The sequence below is a fragment of the Capsicum annuum genome, chromosome 9 (assembly GCF_002878395.1).
Source record: "Capsicum annuum cultivar UCD-10X-F1 chromosome 9, UCD10Xv1.1, whole genome shotgun sequence".
Lineage (NCBI taxonomy): Eukaryota > Viridiplantae > Streptophyta > Magnoliopsida > Solanales > Solanaceae > Capsicum > Capsicum annuum.
This window is the reverse complement of record NC_061119.1, coordinates 63180734-63205713: the sequence shown is the minus strand read 5'-3', so window position 1 is coordinate 63205713 and position 24980 is coordinate 63180734.

Sequence of the window (24980 nt, the reverse complement as noted above, 5' to 3'; positions counted from 1 at the left end):
AGTGGTTTCATAGATATGGGTGATGAATATGTCTTGTGTTGTTGTATGTTGATTGAACCTTCTAATCCTAGTACAGTGGGGGTACGCATAGGCTCGGTTAAGTATTTGGTTTTTTGGAGTAGACAGCACGAAGTTATTTATATTGTTATTATCATTTTTATAGCTAACTTATCATAGATTGGTCATTTATTAGGTCTTAGGATTTGATGTATCTCTTCATCCTTGTTTATCTTGTGATTGTACTCCTATGCACAATTATTTTATGTCTAGCTATGTGGATTAGAAACCTTGAGTATGGTAGTATTTAGATCAAGATAGTATTATGAGGCCTTAGAATGAGGATACAATGATATAGGTTATTCTTTGATATGACCTCAGGGTTATATGTATATATATATATATATATATATATATATATATATATAGCTATATGAAGCTATGGCACTATCGCAGGGGCAGACCTATATTGAATTTTGGGGGTGCTTTGGCACCCACTAATCTCGATGCAAAATACGTATAATTACATAGAAAAAAATATGAAAATAGGTATAAAACATATCAAAGCACCCACTAAAACAAAAAGTTGGTTGGATGCAGTGGCATTTAGTCTCATCTTAAGGTTCTCTACTTAAAGGGTGCCTTGAGTTAAAACCTTGTTGAGGTATTTTTTTCAGTTTTTAAATTTTAAATGACCTTCAATCCTTAAATTCTGGGTCCGCCACTATACTGTAGCATATCCCTTCCTTTGTTTTCCAAATTGTATAGTCATTTCTTCAGTTTTATAATACTATATATCATTCTTTTGACCTTTATTTGTTTATTGGCCTGGGATATACAGTATAACATTTTCATATCCTAAATACATCTGGAACAGGATAGTTCACCTTGATATTTCCTTTAGTTTGTTATGTTAGAATCTTTGACATTAATAAGGTAGTTGTCCCTTAATATTCTCATTGACTTGTTATATGATTTTTAGACACTTCGGTGTAGTTTCCATTCTTTTTATATGTTGTATATATGTCCTTTATTTTTGAAACTTAGTTGGTAGGTGCCTACTGACTACCATTCGTTTGGTGCTCGTACTACACTTATGCAGCCTACAAATCATAGTGTGGGTTATCACCGTTGATGTGTGCATCGTGTAGAGGAGCCACGATTCAGAGACTTATAGTGAACTGATATTTGGAGCATTACTTAACTCTTTTTTTGTAATATGCTAATCTCTATATTGTGTTTAGAGAATTGTTGTATCAGTATAGTTCTGATATTTATTCACTTTTGTACTCTGGATATATTAGAAGCTCTAGTACTGATACCATAAGGTTTTGGGATTCTTCTATGTGTTGATCTTTATTTCAAATATTTCATATTCTTTTGCTTATATTATTGAGTAGTCCATCACTAGTTGTTCTAGACTATGGGTTAGCTTACCTACTGGTAGGAATAATGGTGCTATCATGGCCTAACAAGTAGGATTATGACAAATTTATATCAGAGCCTAGGTTTCATCGGTGTTTTAGTACAGAGCTTAGTGTTAGTAGAGTTCTGCAGATAGGTGCGAAGACGTCTATAACCTATATTTGGGAAGGTACAGAGACATTTTAGGAAATTCACTTCTTGTTTTCTTATTATTTGCTCGTATTCCTATGAACCTCAAACACATTCTTTGACTATATTCTATCCTTGAAGGATGATACATCCTTGTCGATTCTAGAGTTTTAGTGCAATATTAGACTATAGAGTTAGAGATGGATATTGACGATCTTCAGTGGCAGCCAAAAAGGATTTGAGCTATCTTAGGCACCAATTGAGCTTGTGACTACATCAGTGTTTGAGGCTCAGAAATCAGAATTTTAGTCATATTATAGAACCTTCTCATCTATGGATGACATTTTATTCATCAGTAGCTCTTAGACCAAAGTTGAGCCTATTGGTGTTCTTTAGGGTTCTTTACCAATTTTGAGTACGAGATTGGATTTCTTGAGTAGTCCTACCATTTTCCTATGCTACAACCTTTTGAGCTAAAAATTGGTGCATGGGCTTGTTAGAGGTTTAGTACCATCACTCTATTAAGCATTAGAGCCCTTGATAGCACCTGAATCTTCCTTTTTTTCATCGAGATATTCAATATGAAAGGACCATAGAGAGCATGTATGGAGACTTTTGGAAATGAAGACAAGAGGCATGCCATCAATTTAGTATTATTGGTATTTTATCTGAGAGTGAGTATTCTTCCAGTAGAGTTTATCCTTACCTATATCCTATCAAATCTACGTAGATAGTATGCTATACAATGAGTAGTTCTCAGATTAGTTGTGATGATCATTGTGGGCAGAGTGCCCCTTAAATATTTTGTGTGAGGTATGCTTCTTTGTGACATGATGACCATTTTGGATTATGAGGGTTAGTATCTCAAAATATTCTAGGATACGGGTTTAATTGTGTCATGATAAGACATTGGTTCTAAGATTACCCTAGGGATGAGATAGATGATTAGCTAAAGTTAGCATGTATTCCCCGCCATCCTAGAGTTCCTGAGATAGGCTATCATTTTTGAAAATATATTTTTTCAATTTCTCTCAGCATATATTGGCCAACAATTTGGTCTTAGTTTGTGTTGTTTCTTTATTGATGCTTCAGGAGTTGTTGTGACTATAGAGAGATCGAATCCAAATCAATAGAGTATCCCTGACATGATATTCCTATTATTCAGCTTATTAAGATTATTTCTTGATGTTATGATATCTTTTATTAGAGATGGTGTGCTTGGAACATCATTTTATGATTCAGTAGGTCATTCTAATTTAGACACGTTCAGATTTAGTTTTATTATACCTATCAGTCATGTGACTACGGAGGTCACTATGATTGGTGTGCTTTTATCTCTTGCATTTATCTCTTATTATGAGTATTGTGGTTTTAAGGCCAATTGATGATTAAATGCCATGATGAAATTATATCATTCATTATGTTCCTTATTGTTGAATTCATGATTATGTTACAACTCCATGGTTTATTATTTTAGAAGTGGATGGAGTAGATCTTTCTTGATGTTTTCCCCTATGGGTGTGGTTATGGGATTGAGTCCCATTTATTTTTTAGCATTATCCCTATTGAGGAACTTGAGTGGTACATGATATTGATGTTCATTTTGGTATCACCTATTTAGTATATTTATATTAATATTTTTGTTGCTATTGCTACCACTATGTGAGGTTATTGATATTACTTGATATTATTACTTTATGATTTTACTTGGTGAATTTGATCCTCGTTGGGTAGCTTTATAGACTAGTGTTATCTAGTTGGACTTTCACATTCTTGTTATATTATTTTGTGGCTTAAGTAGATATATTCCAATTTGTTGAATACTTTTCCCTGGCGCACTGAAGTTTACTGTGTTCCCTCTTGGTTAGTAGTATTAGATTAATTTTGGGATGTACTATGGTATCGAAGGTAAATTGACCTTCCATGTTTTGTATGGATTTTTAGTTAGCAATATAGTTATGTTGCCCGTTATTGAGTTTGAGATTTTTAGACTTGCCTCATATGTTGCGAAGAGTTTTATTTTGGTTATCCATTTCTATATTGGAAGTTCCTGAGATTGACTAGTTGGGTCCTTTCTTTGTTTTTTTCTATTTCATCATCCAATAGCAATTTTGATATTAATATTGAGATTTCATGGATTCATCTCATATGTATGTTGGGTTAGTTCCCTTTGGATGGTTTTCACTATTGTTAGAGTAGAGATTAGATACTCATTTATTGTTGTGATGTGGTTTTGTCTTGTGGAATTGGAAATGTAAAGGGAAGTGGCCTTTCCTGTGATCACTTCTTAAGTTGGCAAATTAGAAACTATTTAACTTGAGTTGTTGGTTGTATGGTGGTATTCTCCACTTTGATCTTGGTTTTGATATTGGTATTTTTTCTTCGATAATGTGATTCATGGGTGGATTCAAAAAATTCCCATTTTAGCATTTGTTCGGCTTAGTGGAATATTTCTCCTTGGTGATATGTTCATGTGCCTATTTCTTTGGCTATATGGAGTATCAGAATGGTTAGTTCCCAACTTAAGTTGCATTTTTATCGAGTTGTTGGAACTTTTCCCATTTTGGTGTAGTTTGCCCCCTTGGGATGTGTTTGAGTATGTTTGGATAGTACATGCCATCCAGCAGATATGGAGTGGGTTATATGCATTTTCAGCTAGTGGTTCATCCTTTTGTGTGATTTGTACTCTGCGACTATATTTCATTCCCTCCAACTAATATAAATTTCATTGCTTGCATTTCAATCAAAGGCTATCTTTATGGTGGATTTTGTTCTTCAGATATGTCGCAACTGTGGCTTGGTATGATTTATCTTAGATATGTTAGGCTTGGCTACTGGAGTCGATTTGAGATAGTTGAATTTGATATAGCATTATTAGATAGGTTTTGGAATTGACTCCTTAGAATAGCGATTTTTAGGTATGATAGATTTGGAACATTATTTTTGTAACACCCCGTACTTCTACCTAGCTTAAATTGGTCCTGAAGATGTTGACAATGTATCACGTGAGCCATCAGCGCATCATGGAGCCAGCTTAAATGGAAATTGTCAACTTCTTGTGTTGCTCCATGATAGTGGTACGTAGCGCCAAAGGCCCAGTTCACAATTGTCCTTTTCTAGTGTTCCAACGCGATACCAACGCATCGTGGTGATATTCCAGGTCGCGTCCAACATGGCAACACAATTGTATTGCTTTGCTCCACTATGCAATTTTCTAGTTGTAACTTTTCAGAGACACGAGACGATAGCTACTTCGCACCAGGGGTCCAGATCGGTAAATTTTCATAAAAATTAAAAGATGTGTCCAGGGTTAAATTGGTCTTTTCCCATGATTTTATTCTAGCTAGAAGTCAGATTTAAGCCGTAAAAACATCCTTATCTACTTATTATTAACTTTTTCCCCAATATCAAGAACATTCTCTCTCAAGAAAACAAAGCCCAAGCCCTTGAGAATCAAGGTCAATCTCAAGAAATCCATCCAAGAACTCCAAGAACCTTCAAGGTTTCCTTTCTCAAGTATGCATATTGTTCATTCATGGATTTCTTTCGTCCATAAAGGCTAAGAATAAAGTTTTAAACTAGGAATTATGTTATTCATCCTATGTTTTGATTATGTTCATGTGGTTGTTGTTTTTGTATGATTCCCAAGTTAGAATCTTTATATGTTTCTATGAAAACACGTTAGCATATGAGTTGAAAACCATGAATTTTAGTTGGTTATGATATGTTAATTTGATGATTATGCCATGCCCTAAGTCATCCACCCTAAGTGTTTTACAAAATGCCTAAAAGACTAGAGAATATGTAATATGAATCAATTGTGACTTGAGTAAAAGATTCATGTTTTACCATTATGTTCAAATGACTCCCACGCTATTGATATGAGATGTTAATGTTTGTTGGAATACTTATGATGTTTGAGTATGAAATTATGACATTGAGTATATGCATTACTACCATGTACAAGATTATGATAACTATGTACTTTATGAAATCCCCAACTTATTGTATTATGGATTGTTGATGTTGGTCGTGCATTTAAGAATGTCATGCCTTGTCAGTTTCATTCTATCGATTCCTTAGGATAAGTGTACCCGACAATTTAGCTGTGTGCCTAGAGCCAATGTTAGTTTTCGTGATACTCTTAGTCAACCCATAATCAGTAGAATTCAGTCAGTCACATGACTCAGGAAAAATCATTAAATTCAGTATCAGTCCAGTACTCATAATTTCAGTAATCCCATAATCTCAGTACTCAGAAATCTTAGAAATCTTAGTCAGTCATCGGATCTCAGTAGTATTCGATCAGTCAATGGAAACCAATGAACTCAGTTCAGTCCAGTTTATTAGTATAATCAGTAACAAATTAGTCATGTCCAGTTCAGTGTCTATTCAGATGGGAGTAGGATTCAACACCGAGTGAACCCAAGGATGGGAACACACACTGTCAGCAGAGGGTATAATTCTTAGAAGCAATCCTTGTGTTCCAAAACTATGTAGCCAACATAGGTTGAGACATCAAAAATGTCAGTTGAGGGTTGATGAGGTGGATTAACACTGTCAGATGAGGGTCCCATTGTTCTCTTTTAGGGACACTATCATATGAGGGTCAACCACAACTTGTCCTTACCAGTTGTGCGGTATTACCACCATTCCAATTGGGGTTATACATTGGACCCCAACTTAGCTATAATAATTTATTAGGGGCATATCAGTTAGATATATTCTCCCACAGTTTCAGTTACAAAATCAAGATTGTCTGATATAGTCACTCAGTCTCAGTAATAGAACTCAGATAGTTCTTTAGATATCAGGACTGTCTGATATAACCACTCAGTAAAGTACAAAACTAAGCTAGTTTCATTAGAATCTAGATTGTTAGATAAAGTCAATCATTATCAGTTATCAGTAGTTTATGTTATCAGTATTCAAACTCAGTAGTCAGCATTACTATTTATTTAGTTTCAGTTACTTGTCCATGTATGTATTCTCACATTCATGTTTTACAGTTAGTTAGTATTGTTCATGCATATGAACCTTTTGCATTTAGCCTACCTCATTCGCATACTAGTACATTCAATCGTACTGATGCATTTGTGCTATGGTGTTTTTATACCATAGGTTTAGAAACATGAGCTCCAGAGCATCAGTAGCATTCCAGTTTCAAAAGTCATAGTCAACAGTGAGTCCTCATCATTAGAGGATGTTATTATTTAATTATTTTATTCTTTCAGTACTTAGTTTATATCAGTAGTTCGGAGTTAGTTGGGGATATGTCCCATCAATTCCACAGTTTTCAAACAGCTTAGAGATTTTTAGACTACAACATCTTTCATATAGTTTATTTTAGTTTTTGGTATTTTTGTATTCCATTACAGACATTATTTTATATTAAGTACTAGTTCAGTTTTTAACCTTATGGCCTTACTGCTTATATTTCGCATATTAATAGTATATTATTCGGTGCTCAGTTACAGATATCAGTCATGGGTTAGCTTATGGTCTTTCAGGGTCATGAGCACTGTGTAGCATTTCGGATAGCATATTTAGGGCATTTCAATTTCCTACTCTTTTTTAGTTTTAATTTAGATGTTTAAACCTGAGCGATTCAGCCTTTGTATTGAGAATTTAGCTTGGTGTTGTAGAGATGTGTGTATTTTTTGTTTTAGACTTGTCCTTGTTAAGATTTCAGTTATGGGCTGGTTGACCTACTACGTGGTTGCCTATTATGTCTGTTTGACATTGGTTGGATTGTAGTTAATAAGTGTTCAGATGATAGCCCATGGGCCCTTTGTTGGTTATTAAAGTTTTGACCTCGAGTTTCAGTTTTCATTGGAAATTTGGGATGATTTACTTAGTGGAAGTAATATTCTCTAGTTAGATTTATTATTGCTTCACTCTCGGTAAATAATACATTCTGAAATGGAATATTCAGTGATTAGTAGTTATACCTTGGATTTCATGATTTCAGTTTGATTTTAATTCGGGTTGGTTGCAATATTGGAATTGATTACATTCCTTGATTATATCTATTTATATGCCCAAACAAGGCCTTATAAGCTTATTCTCCTATTTACAATATGGACTTTTAGGGTATCAACTTCAGTTCTTTGAGTTCTCTGGGATAAAAATGCATGGACAAGACTCAAGTGATCTTTCTCCTTGCTTATAGTAGATACAATGTGCAAAGTTGTAAAGAAAGGTTATTTTATTATTTGTAGTCGATTTTATGACTTATATGTTGGTTTGCTTTGGCTAGAATGCACCCTTGTTGATTAACGTGGAAATAAAGATAGTATCAATTTATTTTGTTTCTTGGTTAAGTTTGAGCTAGTTAGCGATTATGTTTTGGTTCAGTTTAAGGTCAGTAAGCGGTAAAGTTGAGTTTTGTCTATTTGGAAGTAGAATGAGAGTGTTGGTTGAAAAAGGGATACATGTACCAAAATCTCTTAGAAGTCTTTTCTCTCCTTTGAGGTTCTATGGGAAATCATGCTTGGAGTATGTGGGCCCAATACCTCATCCTTTCGAGCTTTTGAAATTCTTTCTATTCGTTGACCTTCGGGGACAAAAGTCTATTTAGTAGTGGATATTGTAATGATCCTTCATGTCATTTTCCATATTTATGCTTATATTTACTATTTGAGCTTCTCCATAGCTTCCCTAAGTCATTTATGACTTACTGGGATCGACGGTTCGGTTATTGGGTAGATCGTTTGGTTTTTAAAGCCAATCACCTTTTTAGAAGTCTTTTCTCGTTCCAATTGGCCACTAGATAAAAACTTTAGCAAAACAAACTTAGATGCAAATTCAAACTACACCAGCAAATCTAAAATATTGATTTTAGGCTAGGTAGACCTTTTGTTCGAGTCCTAATGCTCCTAAGCTTATTTTGACCTATCGGTTAAAAAGTTGAAAATTTGAAAGATTAGGTGTGGGACCCACATTTGGTCAAAACGATCTCTAATTGAAAATCCCAGTTCACCAATGCATCCTAAACATCAATTTTAGTGTTATTAAATATTCTGTTCGCAAAAACATATTACGAATGCATCCTGAGGCATTGGCCAAAACTTGGAATCAAGTTTTAAATTTTTGTTGTCATCTTTTGCAGCCAATATCGCGATCACAAAAGCCTTAATACGATTGCGATTTTTACGAATGCAGCCTGTGTGTGCACGATCGTGACGATCTAGGGCCTAGGTCGGTTCTTTAAATTGCCATTCTTGGTTGAGAATTAGTAATTTGTTTCCTCCCTTTAGATCTTAAAACCCTAATAGGGTGTCCTAATCAAAAATTGGTCATGGTGGGTGACTTGGGAGCTTAATTATCATCTTGTATCATGATTATCCTTAGATTTTAGATAAGAATCCTTTGAATTCATGCTTGAAATTCCTTGCTTTTACCCAAAAGCCCAATTTAGCTTAGCTCTTGATTTTATCCGATTGTATGCTTAAGCTTCATTGAATTCTTGAGGGTTATGAAATATTATTAATGTGTGAACATTCTGTTTGTCTTGAAAACTAGGTTTCTGTATGTGGGACCCACTTGAGAATTTGGCATATTTTTTAACCTAAAGTACAATAATGCAATATGGGTATCGTTAAACTCATATTAATGAGTAGATTAAGATTTTGTTAGTGTGATGGCATTTTGGGGATCTTGGAGTGAAGACCAACATATTGTGCATGAAGTGAGGTTTTGCAATTTGGCCTTGAGGTAGGGTTTTCTATACTTTTCTTCATAGATGAATTGTGATATATATAGCATGTGAATATGGATGTTAGGCATGATTATGAGTAGAATAACTTGTCCTCAATTGTTGTTGGTTAGGGATTAAATGAGGATTTTGGAAACATAATATGGCATGTTTATATATCCTTTTTTAATCCTACTGCCTTCCCTCTCTAGTTTGAATAAGTTATAGCATGGTTATGATATAATGCTATGTTTGGGATGTGGTTGTAGTATTTGAAGCATGTATTTTATATTCTACCGTATTGGGCTAGTGTGGTAGTCTTAACACCATAATTTGGGTAGATTTGACCAGACTACCCTTGTTCAAGTTCAAGGTCCTATCTTTGGTGTGAATGTCGCCTACTTGACATCTAAAAGTTGTGAAAGATGTATTAGACTAGTTTGGGGCATAGTTTGCCTAATTATTGAATTTGAGGATAAGAAATGGGATCGTCCTGCCCAATTAGGCCTAAACTTATGTTAAGCCTTGTGGACTTAGATGTGGATAATAGACATAGATGAGTCTAGTAAACCTTAGAATAAGGTTACTTCATGATATTGTAACTTGTATCAATGTTTCTAGATTTTGGGTTCGAGTTATGGTTATGATACTTCTTGTAGAAGTTATATTGGGCATTTAGAAATGATATTCCTCCTAGATATGCTTTGTGGCCTATTGAGATGCTATTTCCTCTTAGACTTTATGATTGGTCTATGGAGATGCTATTTCCTCTTAGACTTGATGATTGCTCTATAGAGATGGTATTTTCTCTTATACTTGATGATTGGCCTATAGAGATGCTATTTCGTCTTAGACTTGGTGATTGGCCTATAAAGATGCTATTTCATCTTATACATGATGATTGGACTATGGAGTTTCTATTTTCTTTAGTCATGATTCTTGGAACTATAAAGATAGATGTTGCAATTGGCCTAGAGAGGTGATAATCGTCATAGACATGATGTATGACCTATTGATATAAGATATCCTATAGATGATGACATGTTTGTTGATATTATACCTCATATATGTGAGATACCTCTTATATATGAGATGGTTAGGGATATGCTAGGACATATAAATATGATTATTGATATAAGTTTCGGATTTGTATATGGGCCTAAGTTCATGAATATGATATCGTGATTATTCTAGATATATTAATGGGCCAAGGGCCATGTTATGATAATGATTGGATAATTGAGAAATGTTTATCCTTGTAAAGGATACAATTACAGCTTATGAATATATATATATGGTTGTATACATATCTCTCTCGTATGTGACGAAGGAAGATGTATTATGTTGCTTATGACTTTATTGATTTGATATTGGTGATGGCATGCATAGATGGCATGCACATATTTTATTAGACCCTAGAACTACACTTTCCTTTGTGACTCCTATGTAGCAGTAGATTTTGGTGTTAGCCCTAAAATTCTTGTAGAATCCTTCTTAGTTTCTACTCCAGTCAATAGTTAAATCATAGCCAGACGGGGATACAGAAATTACCCAATTGCAGTACCCCAGAAAGTCACTTCAATCGATCTTGTGGAGTTAGACATTACTGATTTTATTATTATTCTTGGGATGGATTGGTTCAACTTCTGCTATGCCTCAATTGACTATAGAAATAGTGTAGTCCAGTTTTAGTTTCAAAATGAGCTATTCTTAGAGTGGAGGGTAGTATCTCTGTTCCTATAGGTTTGTTTGTCTCTTTCTATAAGGCAAGAGAATGATCTCCAAAGGATGCATCTATCAACTTGTTTAAGTCAAGGACTTAAGGTTCAAAATCCAAAGTCTTGAGTCGGTTTTTTAAGTACTTGAATTTCCAGAAATATTTCCTGATGATTAACTCGGAGTTTCTCCCGAGCAAGAAATTGACTTTGATTTAGATTTTTCTCTAGATACCCAGCCTATAACAATTCTTTCTTACAGAATAATTCCATCGGAGTTCAATAAATTGATGAACATTCAAAAGATTTCTTAGACAGGGTTTTTATTAGGCATAATGTCCCTTCATGGTGTAACCCAATTCTTTTATTGTGCAAGAAAGATGGTTCTCTTAAAATTTTCATCCACTACCATCAGTTGAACAAATTCACAATCAAGAATAAGTATCCCATACCCAAGCTTGGTGACTTGTTCAACCAACTTTAGGGTGCTAACTATTTATCTAGGATAGACATCAGATAAGGCTATCGTCAACCTAGAGTCAGAGAAAGTGACATCCCAAATACAGCCTTCAGAACTCAGTATGGTTAGTTTGAATTTGTAGTTATGTATTTTGGTTTAATGAATGCCCCTACAACTTTTATGGACTTTATGAACAGAGTGTTCAAATAGTACTTGGACATGTTCGTTATAATCTTCATCGATGACATCCTCATTTATTCTTGAAATGAGGGTGAACAGGCAGACCATTTGAGGTTTTTCTGGAAGACTCTTAAGGATCACCAGTTATTTTCTATGTTTAGAAAGTGTGAATTTTGGTTAAAATCAGTAGCATTCCTTGGTCATATTATTTTTGGTAAGGGCATCCGAATTGATCTTCAAAAGGCCAAAGCAGTAATGAACTAGCCTAGAACCATATCCCCATCAAATATCAGGAGTTTCTTGGGTTTAGCCGGTTACTACAGACAGTTTGTTGAAGTATTTTCTTCAATCGCTTCTCCCATGTCTAGACAAACTCATAAAAAATTAAAATTCCAGTGGTCCGATTCTTGTGAGAAGTGTTTGTAGAAGTTGAAAACTCGACTAACTTCTACCCTAGTTTGAGTCTACAACAGGGTTCAGATTGTTTTGTGGTCTATTGCGATACTTCGAGAGTTGATCTTTGTTGTTTTCTAATGCAGTGGGTTTGGGTCATAGCATATGACTCTAGAAAACTTAAACCTCATTAGAAGAACTACCTGACTTATGACCTTGAGTTGGCGACAGTTGTTTTTGCCTTTAGTACTGAAGACACTATCATTATGGGGTTTATGTTAATGTGTTCACTAATCAAAAGAGACTTCATAATGCGTCCAGTCAGAAAGGTCAAAATCTTTGTCAGAGAAGGTGGCTAGAGTTGCTAAATGACTATGATATGAGCATTTTGTATCACCTGAGTAAGGTCAATGTAATGCCTGACGCCCTTAGTAGATTGTCTATGGGAAGTATTGCTCACGTTGAGAATAACCAGAAAGAGTTAGTTCATAAGGTTCATCAGCTAGCTAGGTTGGGAGTTCAGATGGTTGATTCAACCGAAGGTAGTGTCTGGGTATAGAATTGTTTAAAATCTTCATTGGTTACTGAGTGAATGAAAGGCAAGATAGCGATCATATTTTGCTTAAGTTGAAAGAGGCAGTTTGGAATCAAAAGGTTGAGGTTTTCTCGTGTCACGACCCGACTTCCGAGTCATGATGGAACCTACCTTGTCCCACCGAGAGGTAAGTAACTACCGTATCCTGGAGCTAATGCAATAGGTTACCCTGGTAGGAACGTCCAACATGGATCCTATGTGTTAACACAATATAACAACCACATTTCATAAGTAAAACAATTGATATTCAAATACCAATCCCACAACCTGATAGCATTAATATAAGAGATTCTAATCTAGACCATAGAAGTTTACAATCTCAAAGTCTAAAATGTCTTAGATAATCACATACAATACTCGAAAATGAAAGACAAATAAAGATAAAGGGGAAAGAGGGCAACTCGATCTCCAAGAGCTCAACCTGTCTCCAAATAGTCAACTCACATGAACTAGCTCAATGACAAATACTAGAACTTGAGTATGCACCAAAAAGATATAGAAGTGTAGTATGAGTACCAAAACACGGGTGCTCAGTAGGCATCATCGAACGACTGAGCTCAAATATAATGTAAGGACGATAAAAAGTAAGAAGATAATCTTAAAGTAAAGGGATAAGATCGAACCTGAATCTAACTTGATATCACTATAACGACATCTATACTACTAGAGCAATAACACGATATACTATCTCAATATACTCCATAATCACCATGAAAAATGAGCATTATTTCGGAAGAATAAAGCCATATACACAATAGCAAAGCCTCTACTCACCATAATCATTATCAACCATCCTCAGAACATAAAGTACAAGAACTTACCATGATGTCCCATACTGCCAGGAAATACATGAAAGAGAACACAACAAAGAACTCGTCACGGCGTCACATATCACTGGAGAGTACACAAAAGAATATAAAAAAAGAACCCATAATGGTGTCCCATTCCACTGGCGAGTACACAAAAAGAACACAACCAATAATACAATAAAGGAAAACTACTTCATCAATTTATCAAAACTTCAGGTAGCTCAACCCCTACATGGCTCATTACCGAAATACATATCAAAATTCCCATTCTGTAATTTAACATAAACGAAAGTAAAGTGGTCATAGCATAGATATGCAGCCACTAATTCTATAATTCTTAGTTAAACACCACGTGAAATCCCTACTAGTTAGCCTTGTTTCCCATGAATCAAGGTTATTCATGGGAAAACTACAAGCTACCCGTATTATAGTTTCCCTACAAGCCATCAATTTAGGGAAAACTACAAGCCACCCATATTATAGGTTATTCAACTATCATAAGGCCATTCTTTAGCTAGCATCTTCATGATATAAGTTATCGATTAAGCCACCTCAACCTCACATATTATAAGATAATTAAATTAACCATCATGCAATACTAGATCCAACATCACCAAGCATGTCACAACCTTAAGGACTAGTTCTAATATTTTAATCAAGTAAGGTCAACCAACTAGTTTACTAGGTTTCTAGCCTCCAAATTGTAATTACATATTTTAGAAGTAACTAGTTGTCACATTAGACCCTTACTAGGCAAGATTTCATAATATAACCTCTTATTCAAGTCAAGTAGATATAGTAGGTTAGCCCTTGATTCTATGAAAGATTACACATACCACTAAGTCTTAACCCAATATTAGGCATGAATTTCCTCTAGTTGCTAATTAGCATTAACAAGGGTCATACCTCTGATTTAGTGAGTATGAACAAGAAATGAATAGTAATTTACCAAGAGAGACCTCATATCTGAAGCACATAACCAGTTGGCCCAACATGGCATAACCTTACAAATACCAATGCTTATAAGTAAATTTTCCCCTCACGGCATCATAACTCCTAACCTATTCTAGATTTATCGGGCATTATCATAATATCAACATATTCCTCCAAATTCATCGGGCATCATCATAATATCAACATATTTCTCTGAATTCACCGGGCGTCATAATAATAGCAACATATTCCTCCGAATTCACCGAGCATCTTAATAATATCTACCTATTCTACTAGATTCACTGGGCATCATCATAGTATCAACATATAGCTCTGGATTAACTGGGCATCATCATAATATCAATATGTTTGTTTAGATTCACCGGTCATTATCATAATATAAATGAGTCACCCAATACAACAACATATATCCACATGAATAGCCGAACCAATAAAAATGCAGAAAAGTCCACAATATAAGGAAGTAGGGATGCAGGATAGCACTTGCCATTTTACATTGCTAATAATCACCACACGTAATATGAGCATAAACAAGGCATGAGTATTTAGATAACATGCACACTAATAATATTTACAAGGTTATTCAAGTCATGATCACAAAATAATCCAACATTCGAGTTTACTAACAATAATCCCAATATATAAATTGGTCACTTATCCAGAATCTAGGTCACTAAGTATTTCGTAGTCCAACTTATGATCGATCAAGTCCTACTTCTAAATCTCGAGAATGCCAAGATCACTAAGACAATTCTAGTTTCCATTTGAAATTTGGCTAACTCATCTATACCTCGCCATAAAGGCTTACCAATCCTTACTAGGTCTATAGGGAAAGCCTCTTTAAGAATCCTTCCTAAGTCAACCCGACACCAAGGTCATTTCCTGTCAAATCATTATATAGGTCAATACAGTACTAAGGATAGTGAGGTATAACAATCATGTCTACTTAGAACAATTATAGTGTTCTCACACTAGTCTTGAGACCATAAATAAGCTAACGAAAGTCCTAGAATAAGGGTCAAATATCATACCTTATGAATTAATAGCCTACAACAATAAATAAATCCCAAGTTCACCATTTAATCAACTATCATATAAATTCACCGCCCAATCTCGCTAGATACCAATAATGACATGGCAAACAAGCTCATTCTAGTCAATGGGTAAGCCTAACCTACCTTGAGTCCAAGAAACTAACGAACCAATGAGTTTTTCCTTTCCCTTCCATAAAGCTTCCTCTTTCACAAGCAATAGTATAAACAATACAATCTAAGAATTATAATAAGACTGACAATACCCATTATGGCACCATTGTGCTATGGGTTTCAAATGGAGACCAAAACCCCAATTGGGTTTCACCCTTGGAAAGGAGTTTCCAAGACCAACCCATAACCTAAATATCTTTTGGAAGTTAAAACCCTCAAGTAATTCGAATCAATCAATCAATTTTGGGGATACAATTCACCTTCAATAGTTTAGGAGTTTTGAGACAAGAAACTATGAAATCAATACCAAATTAGAGGAATTCTTACCTTAGATGGTAGCTAGAATTAGTTACACAAGTTGTTTAAGCTCCAATTCAACCCACAAGACACATTTAGATGGTTTTACACTCTATTTCGATTTATACGTTAAGAAGGAGGCCCAAAATCAAAAAAAATTGTGCAAGACAACACTTAAATATGGACCAACCATATCACTAATGGCGCGGTCGTGGTCCCTGCCTCACCACGGTCACGGCCTTTCAGTCGCACCTCATTCGTCATGGTCGCAGCACCTCAGTGCATTCTACACATGGATTAAGCTTAAAACATGGTTTCGAGCTTTAGAATATGCCTCAAGATACATTCGGGGTCCATTTCAAAAAAATATTATATGAAACCTCATAGTTTTCGATGTTCTAGATGCATTGGTAAAGTTGAATTTTGCATACGGGACTGATTTGCTAAGTTTTTCACTTAATGGTCAATTAGGACCAATGAAGACTTAAAATTGAGAAAGGGGTTAACCTCAAACAAACCATCAGGTAATCGCACTATCTGTCACTGCAAGTTACTAATGACTTAGGACGACGATTAAGAAGCTATATCAGTGGAAATAAGCAAAAGTACACATAATGACCTGAAGGGTCATTATAGCATCCACTACTAAGGAACTTTTATCCCTAAAAGTTAAAGGCAAGTAACTACCTGAAGCCTTGAACAAGTGAGGTATTGGGCGCACATCTCACTCTCAATCTCCCAAGTAGCTTTCTTTACTTGGTGATGCCTCCATTGAACCTTGACCATTAGAATCTCATTAGTACGCAGTCACCTCACATCACTAGCCAAAAAAGCATGGGTTTATCTAAAAAGCTCAACTGATCATCCAACTAGACCAAGTCTCATCTAACCACATAAGAAGGATTCGAAATATACTTTCGTAATATAGAGACATGGAAAATCAAATGAACGATGAAGTCTGGAGGTACATCTAATTCATAGGCAACCTCGCCAACCACACAAAGAATCTCAAAAGGACTAAGATAGCGAGGGCTAAGTTTTCTCTTCCTTTCAAATCTCATCACACCTCACATAGGTGAAACATGAAGAAACACCTGATCACCCGCTCCAAATCTCAAGGCACAGAGTCTATGGTCGGCATAGCACTTTTGCCTACTCTGGGCTGCTCTCAACCTTTCCAGAATCACCTTGTCTCTATCTGACAAGTACTAAAGAAAATCTATACCATAGTGTCTAACCTCGGAGGTATCAAACTACCCTATAGGATAACGGTATCTTCTACCATACAACGCATCATAATGCACCATCTCAATAGTTGAATGATAAGTGTTATTTTTGGTGAATTCTAACAAAGCTAAGTGGTGATCCCACTGACCTTCAAAGTCCATATCACAGGCTCGTAGCATATCCTCAAACACCTGAATAGTCCACTTGGATTGATCATCCATCTGCGGATGAAAAGCTTTACTCAAATCTACTTGATTACACTCCTCTTGAAATGCTCTGCCAAACGTCAAAGTGAACACTAAACCACGATCTAATATGATAGACACAGGGACCCCATGCAAATGAACGATTTCCCAAACATAAATCTGAGCCAATCTCTTAGCACGAAGGTCATCTAAGTAGGAATGAAATGTTTCGACTTGGTAAAATGATCCATAACAAACCAAATACCATCGCGACCACGGGAAGTACGAGGCAAACCACTAATTAAGTCCATGGTGATCCTTTCCCATTTCCACTCGCAATGGGCAATCTTTGAGTCAATTCATCGGGACGCTGATGCTCGGCCTTAACCTGCTGATAACACAAGCAACAAACTACAAAGTCTACCACATCTCCCTTAATAACATACCACAAATACAACTTCATCAAGTCTCTAAACATCTTGGTCTTATCGAGATGAATAGAATATCTAGAACTATGATCCTCAAGCAAAATAAACTAAATCAAATCATTAAGTTGGGGAACACAAATATGACCCATAAATACTCACCACTCACTATTCTATCATGGAGAAGGCACAACTTATCATCCTCAAACTAACGATCACAAATCAGCTCAAACTGGGTAAACCTCACCTCTACACAAAGCAAAACTCTTGAAGGATCCGAGATATTGTGGAGAACCATCAAATTTGCTAAGGAATGAATGTCTCATGCCAATGGCCTCTGAGAAATTGAAATACAAGCCAAACTTTCCATGCCCATCGCCTTTAGACTCAAGGCATCCGCCCCTACATTCTTCTTACCCGAATAATACAAGATAGACATATCATAATCCTTTAGCAACTCCATCTATCTATGCTAGCAAGTATTAAGCTCTCACTGAGTCATAAGACATTGATGACGACGATAATCAATGAAAATATCATAACGCACACCATAAAGTAATTCCTTCAAATCTTAGGCGTGAAAACTATCACCACCAACTCTAAATCATGAGTGGAGTAGTTACGCTCATACATCTTAAACTGTTTAGAAGCATAAGCAATAACACAACCCTGCTATATCAAATAACAAACAAGCCCAACACCCGAAGTATCACCAAATACCGTGAATCCCTCGCCCTCAACAGGAAGAGCTAACACCGGGACTAAAGTGAGACAATCCTTGAGCTTTCTAAATCTCAACTCACAGTCTTGCAACTATCAGAAAGGAACTTTCTTCGGAGTCAACATAGTCAAAGTGTCTGATAAGGTATAAAAGCTCTCAACAAAATCCCTATAATAAGCAACTAAGTTAATAAAACTCAGTTGGGGACGTAGGCATAGCCCAATCACGAATCACCGAAATCTTAGCTGGATATACCATAATACGCACCTTGCACACCACGTGTTTGAGAAAAGATACTGACTCAAGCCAAAACTCACACTTAGAGAACATGGCAAAAAGTACACGCTATCTTAAATACTAGAGCACAACCCTCAAATGCTTTACATACTCGTCACTACTCCTCGAATAAACAAGGAATCTAGATAAGGTCTGAAACACGATTCATCAAGTTCATAAATGTGGCTAAAGCATTAGTCAGCCCAAAATACATCACTGAAAACTCATAGTGACCATAAGGATCTTGAAGGGTGTCTATGGGATATCCTTAGCCGGAATTCTCAACTGATAATAACCGATCCTTAAATTTATCTTACAAAATACTGTTGCATGCTAAAGCTGGTCAAGCTAATCATCAATACAAGGAATAGGATAACAGTTCTTCATCGTCACCTTATTAAGCTATCTATAATGAATACACATCCACATCGAGCCACCTGTCTTCTTTATAAACTAAATAGGTGCTCCTATGGGGACACACTCGATGTATTAAACCCTTTATCAAGAAGATCTTAGAGCTGAGAGTTCATGTCCTTAAGCTCTGTGGGATCCATACGATATGGTGCCATAAAAATAGGTCGGGTACCAGGCTTAAGATCAATGGCAAACTTGATCTCATAGTCAGGAGAGATGCCAGGCAGATCATCAGGAAACTATTACACAATAGGAACAGAGTCAAATGTCAAACTTTCTATATGGGTAACACATACATAGGTGAGATAATACTCGTAACCTATTGACACAAGGCATCTAGCACAAACATAAGAAATAATTGTCGTCGGCTTGTGGCCAATCGCTCCCTATCACACGACTGAGGGAACATCGGTCATGGCTAAGGTAACAGTCTTGACAAAACAATCCATGACCGCAAGATAGTGGGATATCCAATCCATGCCCAGAATTATATCAAAATCTAATATCTCCAGGTTAATAAGATCAGCATAAGTATTAACATCACTAACTGTCATGACACATGATCTGCACACCCGATCCACTACTAAGGAATCACCTACGAGAGTAGATACACGCAATAGCATAGATAATAAATCGCTACTCAACACCAAACATGGTGCATAATAAGTAAATATATATTAATAAGAGGATCCAGGATAAAAAAAAGCAAGAGCGAACTTGCCTCATACTAAAATCGCACTTATAACTACAACATCCAAAGTCTCAGCCTGGGTCTAGTAGGTACTGCATACAACTGACCACACTCGCCTCCTAATTTTGCACCTGAATGACCACCTACCCTGCCTGCCTAAGTACCACCTCGAGCACCCTGGTAACCAACTCTACAAACTCATACACCTCCCCTACCTAAGGGATTAACCTCCCTAATTGGAGTAGCTTCTTGTTCTTAAACAATTATCTCACCACAACTAGGGCACTCTCTAGAGAAATGACCAGGAAGTCTATAAGTAAAATAGGACTCATGAGAAGAACCAGAACTCACATAGCCGGCTGATGTAGCATAAATGCCACTTCTAGAATAGCCCATAGATGAACCTCTCTTAGACTAATCACTACCCTTAATAAGGCGCCCACTAGAAATTAACTGATCCCCATCAGCTGTTTGAAGAACTACCTAAACTGGTTGACTTTAAGGCTAAAAAGATGGATACGAAGAATGTCCAGTATAAAAAATACCACCTCTAAACTAGGAACAACTATGGCTCCCACCAAATCTTCCCTGATACTTAGGCCTCTTATCACGGACCACATGCTACATGTCCTTCAGCACCGAAGCATGATCAGCAAACTCAACAGATGTCCTACTAGCAATAATAGAACATTGAATAGCCATCCTAATAGGAAGTCTTAATCCTTTTATGAAGCATTAAACCTACTCGTACTCAGTATTAAGATAGTTGTTGCATGCCTAGCCAACTTATTAAAATAGCCTCATACTCAGCGACTGTAATAGAACCCTGCTCCAACTTATAGAGATGATCTCTCAAATGATCTCTAAGGCTATACAATATGAAATTCTCAAAGAACATCTTGAATAACTGAGCCTAAGAGAGAGGGAAAGATCAAACTAGTTTAGAACTCATAAAATCATTCCACCAGTGACTAGTAAATAAGTCAAACTAAAATCTGGTAAAGTCAAGACCACGAGTCTCCACAAGGCCTAAACCACGAAGCCTATCCTAGCAAGCAGTTAGAAACAGAAATGCATCATCGCTAGAAGCACCAACAAATCTAGGAAAAGCCAACCTCAAGAACCTACCCAACATCTTTTGCTCCTCGACAGACATAATAAGCTGGGTCCTAACTGGCTGAACAACTTCCTAAATAGTAGGAACCTCAACTCTATGAGCTATAGTAGCAGGCTGCAATCCTACTCTGGTAGTCTATGAACCATCAACAAAACTCATCAACTAAACAAAAGCATCTCTAAGCAAAGAAAAGAAAATGAATCCTTATGGAACCTAGATTGGTCTCTTGCAATTGCTGGCTGAGGTAGAAGAGTCTCTAGCTCGGGTGCAGGAATAGAGTCCGGGGGAGGTACACCCTTGCCCCTAAATAGGGATAAATCATGATTCTGGGTCTTAGGACCCACCTAGTATATCATTGAGGCACTTCTCGTAGGCATCCTACAAAATAGTAAAGTCAATAGAATATCCAACAAACAAACTCCGACTCTTAGCGTGATGTGAACTAAATAAGTGAAAGACTCTTAAAAATATCTCATAACCTCTCGAAGATAGGAAACGAATGTCAACATTTCGATCTGTAAGACTCTGTTAGACACTTTCTTATGTATCAATAATATCAGTGAAACCTAGGATCTAATACTAATTTATCACGACCAGACTTTTAAGTCATGATGGGATCTACCTTATCCCACCAGTAGGTAAGCCGATACTGTAACTCAGAGCTAATGCAATGGGTTACCTTGGTAGGAATGTCGAAGATAGACCCTATGCGTGAACATGATATAACAATAACATTTCTCAACTAAAATAATTGATATTCAAATACCAATCCCATGACCTGGTAGTATTAAGACAAGAGCTTCTAATCTAGACTATAGAAGTTTAAAATCTCAAAGTCTAAAATATCTTAGATAATCTTATACATTTGTCTTAAAAACAAAATGCATATAAAGATAGAGGGGAAAGAGGGAAACTCGATCTCTAAGAGCTCACCGTATCTCTAATTAGTCAGCTCGCATGAACTAGCTCAATGATGGTAACTAGAACTTGGGTCAATAACAAAAAAAGTATAGAACTTTAGTATGAGTACCAAGGCATGGATACTCAATAGGCATCATTGGCCAACTAAGCTCAAATATAATGTAAGGAGGGTATAAAATGAGAAAATAATCTTAAAGTCAAACGAAAGGATCAAACCTGAATCTTCTTTGATACCACTATAACAACATCTATACTACTAAAGTATTAACAGAATATACTATCTCAATATACACCATAATCACCATAACAACTGAGTATCATATCGAAAGCATAAAGCCATATACACAGTAGCAAAACATGTACTCACAATAATCATTTTCAACCATCCTCAAAACATAAAGCACAGGAACTTACCACAACGTTCTATACGAATGGGAAATACACGAAAGAGAGCACAATAAAGAAATTATCACAGCATCCCATAACATCGAAGAGTACATAAAAAAATATCAAATAAGAACCCATCACAGTGTCCCATACCACCGGACAGTACACCAACAGAACAAAACCAATAATACAATAAAGCACAACTACTCTATCAATTGACCAAAACCTCAGGTAGCTCAACCATGTCATGTCTTATTACTGAAATCCACATCAAAATTCCTATATAGTAATTTAACATAAACAAAAGTAATGTAGTCATAACATAGATATGCAATCACTAATTCTATATTTCTTAGATAAACATCGTGTGAAATCCATACTAGTCAACCTTATTTCCCATGAATCAATAGATTACAAGTCTTATAATTACAAGCCATCAATTTGGGGAACACTACAAGCCACCCATATTATAGGTTATTCAACTATCATAAGGCCATTCTTTAGCTAGCGTCTTAATGATATGAGTCATCAATTAAGCCATCTCAACCTCACATACTAAAAGATAATCTAATTAACCAACATCCAATACTAGGTCCAACATCAACAAGCAAGTCGCAACCTTAAGGACTAGTTTCTATATTTTAATCGTCATGGTATTAACGAGTCTTCAAATTCAACATACATCCACATGCATAGCTGAACCAATAAACATATGCAAAAGTCCACAATATAAGGAAGTAAGGACATATGATAGTGATTATTATTTTACCTTGCTAATAAGCACTACACATAATATGAGTAGAAACAAGGCATGAGTATTTACATGAAAAGCACATTAATCACATTTATAAGGTTATTCAAGTTATGATCACAAAATAATCCCACAACCGAGTTAACTAACCATAATCCCAATATGTACATTGGTCACTCATAGAATCTAGGTCACAAAGGATTTTGTAGTCCAACTTATAATGGGTCAAGTCCCACTTCTAAATCCTAAAAATGCCAATATCACTAACATAAGTATAGTTTCTACCCAGAATTAGGCTAAGTCTTTTATACCTCACCATATGGGCTTACCAATCATTACTAGGTTTACAGAGAAAGTCTCTTTAAAAATCCTTCCTAGTCAACCCAACACCAAGGTTATTTCCTATCTAGGCATTATATAGGTCAATAGACACCTAAGGATAGAGAGGTATACTAATCATGTCTACTTAGAATAACTGTAGAATTCTTACACTAGTCATGACACCACAAATAAGCTAACTAATGTCCTAGACTAAAGGTCAAATATCATACCTTACAAATTAATAACCAATGGCAATAAATAAATACCAAGTTCTCAATTTAATCAACTATCATCTAAATTCCCCATCCAATCTTGCAAGACATCAATAATTATATTACAAAGAAACTCAATCTAGTCTACGAGTAAGACTAACCAACCTTGAGTCCAAGTAACTCACGAACCAATGACATTTTTTTTTCCCTTCTAATAATCTTTCTCTTACATAAGAAATGCTATCAATAATATAATCTAATCATTTTAACTAGAATGACAATACCCATTGTGGCACCATTGTGCATTGGGTTTCAAATGGACACCAAAACACCAATTGGGTTTTACCCTTGGAAAGGAGTTTCTAAGACCAACCCATAACATAACTATCTTTAGGGAGTTAAAACCCTCAAGTAATTTGAGCCAATCAATCAATTTTGGGGCTACAATTGACCCTTAATGGTGTAGGGATTTTGAGTCAAAAAACCATTCAATCAATACCAAATTAGAGGAATTCTTACCTTAGATGATTGCAAGAATAAATTACACAAGTTGCTTAATCTCCAATTCAACCCATAAGACACAGTAAGAAGGTTTTCCACTTCATTACGGTTTACAGGTTAAGAGCGAGCCATAAAATGGCCAAAATTTGTGCAAAATAGCAATTAAATATTGACCAACCAGACCTTTGATGGGGCAGTCGCGACCTTCGCCTCACTTTAGTCATCGCTTTATGGTCATACCTCCTTTACCATGGTCGCGGTACCTCGGTGCATGCTATGCAAAGATGAAGCTTGGAACTTAGTTTCGTGCTTCGACCAATGCTTTGGGATGCATCCGGGGTCCATTTCAAAAAAATAAAATATGAAACCTCATAGTTTTTTATATTTCAAATGCGTTGAAAAAGTTAAATTTTTCATATAGGATTGATTTACTATGGTTTTCTCTTAATGATTTTCTCTTAATGGTCAATTAGGACCAACGAAGATTTCAAATTGATAAAGGGGTTCTAAAACCCCAAAGGAATAGTTAGGTAACCACACTATCGGTCCCTCTAGGTCACTAAGGACTTAGAACGGCTTTGAAGAAGGTCTTTCAGCAAAAATAATCAAGAGTACGGATACTAACCTGAAGGGCCATTATATCTCCCAAGTGGTAGATCGATCTCTTTTCTATTAGGAAGATTATGTGTTTGAGATATGGCTGATTTGAGATAGTGGACGTTTGAATAAGATAATGGTTCTCGATATTTGATTCACCCAAGAGCCACTAAAATATATTTTTAATGCCTCGAGTCTACACCTCAGACGTCACACGGTGCTCATGATCCCAATGGACATAAGCTAACCCTAGACTGGCACCTGCTATGAGTACTAAATAACAATATTAAAATAATGTGGAAAATAGGCTGAAATTCCATAAGGTTCATAATTTTAAAACAAATACTAAATACTGATAAATAAATACTAAAAGCTGAAC